Here is an 8,589-nt window from a genome sequence, read left to right as displayed (position 1 = left end):
ACGCGCACACGCGAGACGAAGAAAGCCACAGGCCTTGCCTGCAGCTGTTAGCTATGATTCCAAGCGGAGGGGTGTGCTGCCAGCTTGCCCTGCTTCTCGCGGCTGGGGTGGAGATATGCAGACGTTGGGCCTCATTAGGCTCTGATCATGGGCACCAGGCGGGGAGAGGTACTGTGTGGACCTGCCACTCGGGGAGATGCGCTCCCCAGGCTTGCAGACTCAGCAGCCTCTCAGTACCGGGGCCCTCGCGACCCACGCTGGCTCTCGGCAGTCCTCCAGGTGACAGCAAAAAATGAGAACGCAGCAGCCCCGCCTCTGCTCCTGCGAGCTACAGGACCAGCTGGCGCCTGCGCACACGGCCTCGCGGCAAGCCACTGAGCGCGCACTCCCATCACCCCCCGCGCCGGGCTGTTGCGCTGGCACCGTAGGGACGTCTGCAAGGCAGAGAGGCCTCACGGTTCACGGCGCAGGCGCGGCGAGCCGAGCGTGCGCGCGCAGCCCTGCGGGAAGGCGAGCGTGGGGCGTGCGGGGCGCCCGAGCGCACGCCGGAGGGGGGCGTGGCTGGCGAGGCGCTGGGCAAAATCCTAGGAAGCGGCCGGGACCTCGGCGGCGGGGTGAGTGGGGCTGGGTCAGCGTGGCGGCGCGAGGCCGGGCGGCGGGCTGAGGTGTGGGCTCTGTCCTGCGGAGTCATGCTCCCGCTCCCCTGATCTCGCTCAGGCTCTCCTCGCCCTTCACTTTGCAGGTGGCTGTGGGATCCTGGCCTCGGAAGCCCGCCGCCCTGTCCGGTGTCCGCCAGCAGATCCTCTGGCCCCGGGCGGCCTCGCTTTGCACATTCTCAGGTAGGTGGGCTTCATTGACCCCGAGCTTGTGAGCTGGATGCTCTGCATGGCGGTGGCTGGATGGCAGGTGGGCGGTGCAGGTTGCCTCCATTCACATTCTGGCTTTGGGCAAGTTCTGTCCCCCGGTCTCTTGGGTCTTAGAGCAAAGAACGCAGCCGGTGTGCCAGGTACTGCCCAGCCTGCGGAGGAAGATTCCCATGCGCCGCGGCCCTCCTTCTTCTAGTAGATTACTGTCCAATCAGGAAAAGGAGCGAAAACTACCTAGTACCAGGGAGGGTTGATGGAGAGAAGAGAGAGCGTTCCGCAGACTAATAGGCAAGGGCGTTTGGGATGATCTTGAGGCTCAAAAAGTGAGTGACTGGCTCAGGGTTAGGAAGACTTAGGCTGAAGCAGGAATTGACTGTGCGAGGGTGGGGGCGCCTCTCTCCTAGGTTGCTAGAGGCACGCAGGCACCCAGGTGAGTGGGCAGATAACATCTGAAGTTAGTAGTTGGGGCAGGAGGTATGGGTGGCATACTGGTTTCTGGGCATGTATGACAAGGTGTCTGTGGGCAGCCTGACACCTAGCTTTGGGGCTTGGCTTGGGGCCTGGCTTGTGGGCACGACTTTTTGAGAACTCACCGAGAGACTGGATCTGGCTCATGATTATGGAGTGGATTCCAGGTCAAGGGCTGGGCTTTCAGGTGTGAGTTAGGGGCCTACCTGAAATGGTCCAGAATGCTTGGGTGGGAGAGGTAGGTGCTGGTGGTACTTGCAAGCCACTTGGGAGGTCCACCTTGCTGAACTTCTCTGGGGAAACTGACTCTGGGTCGGGGGTAAACACATGGAAAAACCAGGTGTGAAGATATGTGCTAGACTTGGTGCTCCTAGGAGAGAGCCCATGGAGAACTGGGCTGTGTGCAGGGAGTTGAGAGGAGGTCTCAAGTGGTGGGCTTCCCTCTGTAGAGAGACTGGAGCAGTGTGTGAGCCCCAGAGGAGGGCTCCTTGTCCTACTTCCTTGTGTGGCCTTGCGACTACAGCTTGGAAGAAGGGTGGGTCCAGCTGTGAGAGGGAGCTCTGGCCAGGTCTGGTGGCAACAGAAGACTCCAAAGTGGAATTGCAGACTTTCACCTTTGGGGGTTAGGGTGCCAGGTTATTGACTGGGATGAGGGTGAGGAACGTGTGTGTGCTCAGGATTGGGTAGCTTTGCCTGCAGGTGGTCTTTGGAGTCCTGGGAGCAGGAGGAAACAGACCAAGCGGGGCAACCTCTCAGGTGTTCCTGGTGCTGGGTGTGCAGGGATGCTGTGGCACGCTCCGATCCAGCGGCATACCGTAGTGTTCCGGCATGATTTGTGGGTGCATGTGTCTCCACGGACGGGGTCTGCCCCTTCGCTGTCATTTACTAATTGGTGTGTGGCTGCACACACATCACTTTGTCACTTCCTCGGCAGTAGTAACAGTACTCCATCTGTGGGTGGTGGGTGGTCAGCACTCAGCAGGAATGGTCCACATGACAGTTGCGACTGCCATTGCCCTAGCATCCCTGATGTTCTGATCTGGCCCCTTCTAGGATTGACAGCATCTGTCATTACACCTTGGAAGTCACGGGCAGCACTTGTCTCTTTCCTTTGCCTCCCCAGACCAGCCCCTGGGCCTCTCCTGCCCGCTCAGTGATGGTGGTTGGGCCTGGTTCCTGCTCTTCCCCACCTTGTTTTTGGAGAGATTCCCTTGGATGATGGCCGGCATCTGACAGTCTCTCAACTCTTACCGGCTCGCCTCCCCCGGCCCTCAGCATTTCCCTGGAATGGCAGTCTGTCACACCCTGTCCAGCTGCTTCTTGGCCTGCTGTGTTGTGCCTGCCTCTTCTGTCCGCACCAGGCCTTACGTGGGCCTTTCCTTCCTCTGCTCGTGGCATGCTTCCTGGCAGGTACCGTCAGCAGAGCCCTGGTAATCCTATGAAGGTGACAGCCAGTTTTACCAATGCACACCCTTGGCAGCAGATGGATGCTACCTCACGGCACGACCCCTTTGTGGATTCCTGGATTGAGAGATCCCGCCATGGGAACCCCATGTGTGTGGACACCACCATGGATTGGAATAGCTCAGCTAATGATTCTTCTGGCACTAAGCCTACAGAAAGGGGCTCTCCAGCTGGATGCATACCAGACCCCTGGCCACTCCGGATGGACTTCCACTGGGTTCCTAGCTTTCCATGGCTGTTAGACGACTTTTTGACCCAGCTGGGAGATTATATGCCCTCCACTTTGAACACTATCAGGACAATCTCAACTGTGTCCGTGAGAGCCTCAGCTGACTGACAGGCCTAGCCTAGCTTGGGCCTGGGTGGCTCCTTACCTCAACAGGGACCTGCCCTTGCCAGATGATTATGAACTCTTCTGCCAGGATCTCAAAGCAGTTATTCAAGACCCAAACAGTTTTGTTGAGTGCGATGCCACTGTCTCCTGTCCTGTGCCTTCCACACCCGGCCAGCCACCAGTGTGGCTGCACAGCTACCCACAGTAAGGCATCACATAGTCAGGTTCCCAGTGGCCCTAGCTCTCAATATGGATGATCCCTTGAGGCCTGCTTTACCTGCTCCCTCCAACCCCTGCTTGTTGAGGCCTAACTCTATATCCAGAAGTTCTTGGCCTGAGTGGCAGCTGGCCAAGAAGAGCTCCTCTGGACCCCAAGAGCCCCTGAACCAGTCTGGTTGTGCATGTAGCCTTGATTATAGTGCTGCAAGGCTAGCTGCCTCCCATCCAAAGGACGCAGACTCCAAACTTGTCTCAGTATCTTCAAAATTCAATAACTCTTATTCTTGGAAGCTAGAATCAGCTCATATGGGGAGCTGAGAACCCCAGAAAAGAGAAGAGCTCTAAAGCCGAAGGAGACCAGGAAGAATCTCTGGGTACCCCATGGTGGCTGGATAGTGTCCCAGAGATCCCGCAAGAGCCAACCTTTATGTTCCTTACTTCTCATCCTTGCGTTCTGCACACAGACAGGTGTGCAGCAATGCTCCTCGTGGGAAAGCGCTGTGCATACATAGCGAGGGAGTCCCACAGCACCCAGACAGCACAGTGCTGTCTACAGATGACTCCACTGACCTGTGGCTGGATAGCTAGACAGACAGGCATGTGAGCTTGCCCAACTCCTACCAGAATGTGGGCCTGTGTTGGGCCCCTAGCTGAGGTCCCACCCCACACCTGGACGTGCTGTTCCACCTGCCAGTTCCTGCAGGAAGGACTGTAGATCAGCCCCATCAGATTGTAGCACGGTGGCCAGATGCTGCCCCCACAAAGAACCCTGTTGGTGTTTCTACCTGCTCTCTGTGACCTCCCAGGCTAGCCTATAATGCAAAGAAGGCTGCTTGAAGGGTGCCTCGGCTCCTTTGTGAATCCTTTGGGTGCTTGGTTTGGTTTTTTGTTTTTGAGACAGTGTTTCACTATGTAGCCTTGGCTGGCTTGGAACTTGATATGTACCAGGCTGGCCTTGAACTCACAGAAAACCCCCTGCCTCTGCCTTGTGAATGCTAGGACTAAATCTTTTTTATTTTTGTTTTTTTAAATAGTATATCTATGGAGTACAATATAATTGGATACATAGATGAATAATGATTCAGTCTGGTGATGGCTAGTCTCTTAAACATTAATCATTTCTTTGTATGGGATTGTATTTGCACTCCCCTCGTGGTTCCTTGTAAAATATGAAATACATTATTGTCATCTCTAAGGGCACACTGTGTCATGGAGTTATCTGAGCTTCGTGTCTCCTCCTGGTCTTTTCTGTCGTGTTAAGTATTATCTGCCTTCTCTTTCTGCCACATCAACCCTGATGGCTTCGTCATATAGACATGTGTGGCATTTATCTCTACCTGGGCTTATTTTACTTAATAGTGCCTTTGGTTCCAAAAATGTTGCTTGGGCCACTCATCTGTCATAGTACACTGGGTGGATTTATTTCTTATGAGCAGTGCAGAAGCAGCCATAGTCATCCTTCTGAGGGATAAGATGACATCTTGGCTGAGAACCATACTTCCTGGGGTCTTATTTGAAGCCCTGGCCAGCTGGGAGGATTGAATGCAGGAGGGTAGGAGCTAAGCCTCTTGCTAGGTTCACCTCTAGTCACTCTCCTTTTTACATGGCAACGTTCTCACTACACCTGGTTATCCTTACAAAAGCCCCTGCCCCTGCTCTGCACACACACACACACACACACACACACACACACACACACACACACACAGAGTGTTCTGTCACATTGATGCTTCAACACTTCACCCCGCTGATGGGAATGACTTGCATCTCCTGGCAGATTGAGCTTCCATTGCTGGTCTCAATAAACCCGAGTTGGCATGCTGCTGTGTTATGGTCGCTGCTAACAGTGTTTGTGAACAGAAGTTCTCTACCCATTCTGTCAGCAGAGCCCAGCCAAGGGTCACAGGTATGCAGCGGTGGTTCCCAATGGAGGCTACGAAAGTGAGAGGGTCTGATAGGAGGAGGGGGGGAGCTAGATGGGGGAGGGAGTGCCAGGTGTTGGGTGGCCTTGGGATCTGACTTCTGAGAGCTCTAGGTAAAGAGAAGAGCGGGCAGCAGATGGGAATGTGAGGCCTGGAATGAAGAAAGACCAGTTCTGCACAAGGATGAGTTTTAGAGAGAGCAGAGCATGCACACTCCTTTGAGCCAAGTCGATCTGAGGATGGAGACGTAGCTGCCCAGCACACAGCGTGCGTCTACTTAGGAGTTCTTAGACGAGAGGAAAGCTTCCATAGACTGAAAATACAGCTGGCTGCTTTCGGAGGGGCTGTGATGAGCAAACATCCGGTGAGACTTAGAGCAGGTTGTTGGGTTGTTTGGTAACTTACTAAGGAGACATTTTGGGTCCAAGTGGTTTATTTGTCAATTGTTTGTAAGCACAGACATTGTATACACAAAAGAGCTGGGAATGTTGCTAACAGAAATGATTTTGCTGTAGTCCTCGGCTTCTGTTCCAGGCTGCCCAGCTGTTCCTATGAGTGCTCATTGCTGGAATGGACTGTTCTCTTACTCTTTAGTTGCCTATGGCTGGGCCTGCCTGTGGCTCTGATGGTGGAACCTGGAATGGCTCTCTGGGATGATGGTTGCTCGCTGACCCTCGCCATTTGCTGGCCCCAAATGCATCTGCCCTCTGTTGGACCTGAAGTGAACTCTTGTGCTTGAAATTGCCACCGTCCCTGCTGGCCCTGATCTTCCTTGGGCATCTCTTGAAGGCCTGTGTACTGGTCTGCCTATGTCCAAAGGCCCACTGCTTGGCATCTCTGGTTGGCAGGCTTGAGAGCAGTCAGCAGAGTCTAGGTGATCTAGAAAATTAATCTGGTCCTATTTAGAAGATGAGTCTACCCACTGTGGTTGGGTTCTTGCTACTGAGGAAAGGAGGGAGGGCCTTTTAGCTGCAGCAACCAGCTTGTCTGCTCCCAGGTGTCTGTGGGAAGAACAAGAGGTTGGACTGTGGTCTTCAGACCATTACAGAGGAGCTTGTCTACGGCAACAGTGACAGCAGCGCCCACCCGCCACCAGGTGGTCTAGTCCCTGGGAGAGAAGGCGATCAGATTAGACCTGTGTGTGTGTGGGGGGGGCTGGCCGTTCACCCATGCTGGCACTCGGACAGATGGCCTAGAGGAGGACTCCCCTGGACTTGACAAGGTGGCAGACAAGGCTCTGATTAGTGTGTGCCTCTCACTTCCCTGGGAAACATCCCAACATCTTATCTCTAAAAAATAGACCATGGGCACTAGCAAAAGGTTTTTAAAAGACCTATCTCCAAGGAAAACCATAAACCAGAGAAGACTGGTAATAAAGTCCTCTGAGATGCTGGAGTACTTTGTAAAACTACAACATTTGAAGCACTTGGATTTTGGAATAGAGAGAAACAATAGTGAGGAAAACCATGTTAGAGGCATATAATTGAAAATTTAGTACATTGTTGTTGGTGTTTTGGATGCATGTCAGTAAAACCACTTGGATAACTGGTTGGCTTTCTAGAATGTAGTAGAGCAGGACACCTATATCAGTGTGCTAGCATACACTCAAGATGGATTAAAGATGACTTTTTTTTTTTTTTTTTTGGTTTTTCAAGACAGGGTTTCTCTGTGTAGCTTTGCGCCTTTCCTGGAACTCACTTGGTAGCCCAGGCTGGCCTCGAACTCACAGAGATCCGCCTGCCTCTGCCTCCCGAGTGCTGGGATTAAAGGCATGCGCCACCACCGCCTGGCTAAAGATGACATTTTTAAAGGTCATAAAAATACTCATTAGCTTCCTGTTGTAACTAGGACTGAGATAATCAGTTTTGGAAGTTTTAGTCCACTATTTGTTGGTAGCTTATCATGGTGGCAACACGTAACAAAACCATTCGCCTCATGTCCAGGATGAGGAAAAAATGGTAAGAAGGGGCAGAGGACCCAGTATCCCCTTCAAGGGCACTTCTGTGACTTGAAACCTTCCATGAGACCCCCCTAAGGTTCCACTACCTTCCAGCAGAGCCAAGATGGGGACCAGGCCTTTAACACATGTGCTTTGTAGAGCATTTAAGACCCAAACTGGAGCCGCTCTACAGAAAACCAGTAGTTCTGTGAGTTTATGTTTTACATGTGCGGAGTTGCCAGCGGTATGGCAGATGGGCTCCTTCTTGCTCTTGGTAGGGATATCCAATGCTTAGGTTCACCACATTAACAGTTCTAGGCGTGCATATGTCTGACCACACGCTCACGCCGTGGCGGTTGTGGTATGTAATCGCGGTGTGTGGGATCTGAGAGTGGGCTCGAGTTTAGTCACACTTGCTTCTTCACCTGACCCCTGTTAGGTGTTAGGTTGTCCTCACTGGGTGCTCAGGAGGGTTGAAGGAAATGAGGTTATCCACTGTGCCCTGGCTGCGGCCTGAGTCCCTGTGACTGTCTGCCATGACGTTGTGATCAGCAAAACTGGAAGAGTTCAAGACCCAGCAGTAGGGCAGAGCAAGTAAAGCTGTCACTCCTACAGCCTCTGTCAGGATCTTAAGAACCTCAGTGACCTGAGTGGACACCTCGTTTGCCGTCTGCCCCGTGTGTGTCTGGGAATGGACTGGATATGCTCTGCTCACTGCTGTACCTCAGAAACGCTTAGCAGCAGGTCCCCCATCTGCACATACTACTGCACAGTCCAGTGATGCTGTGGGGAACCGTGGGTCACGGGTGGTATGTGTCACCCCACCTACACTACTGTGGCCAAAGGAAGCCACAGCTGCACCTGAGTTACAAAGGTCCTCCGCATGTGGGGTGGCATCTTAGGCACTGTTCTATTGCCCTGAAAAGACACTATGACCAAGGCAACTCTTCAAGGAAAACAATTTTTTGTTTTGTTTTGTTTTGTTTAGACATGGTTTCTCTATGTAGTTTTAGAGCCTGTCCTAGATCTCGCTCTGTAGCCCAGGCTGGCCTCGAACTCACAGAGATCCTGGCTCTGCCTCCCGAGTGCTGGGATTAAAGGCGTGCGCTGCCACCGCCTGGCTAAAGGAAAGCATTTACCTGGGGGCTTACTTACAGTTTCAGAGGTCTAGTCCATTTTCACCACGGTGGGGAGCATGTGGAGAAAGAGACTCTGGGCCTGGCATGGGTTCTTGACACCTCAGAGCCCACCCCAAGTGACACACTTCCTCTAACAAGGCCACACCTCTTAATCTTTCTAATCCTTTCAAATAGTGCCACTCCCTGATGACTAAGCATTCAAGTATAAGCCTATGGGGGTCATTCCTATTCAGACCAC

At 53.0% G+C, this 8,589-nt stretch overlaps 1 protein-coding gene across 1 annotated transcript in view; it reads left to right on the top strand.

The window, feature by feature from the left end:
* Positions 1–500: 500 nt before the first annotated feature.
* Gnb1l (G protein subunit beta 1 like) overlaps positions 501–8,589 on the top strand; it is a 73,920-nt gene continuing 65,831 nt past the window's right edge. Inside the window, exons 1-2 of the mRNA XM_028854178.2 lie at positions 501–614; positions 743–839. The gene's annotated coding sequence lies outside the window, so the exon portion shown is untranslated. The remainder of the gene's footprint in view (positions 615–742; positions 840–8,589) is intronic.

The sequence above is a fragment of the Peromyscus leucopus genome, chromosome 12 (genome assembly GCF_004664715.2).
Source record: "Peromyscus leucopus breed LL Stock chromosome 12, UCI_PerLeu_2.1, whole genome shotgun sequence".
Lineage (NCBI taxonomy): Eukaryota > Metazoa > Chordata > Mammalia > Rodentia > Cricetidae > Peromyscus > Peromyscus leucopus.
Note: the sequence above shows the minus strand (reverse complement) of the source record. Positions and strands in the feature narration are given on the sequence as shown.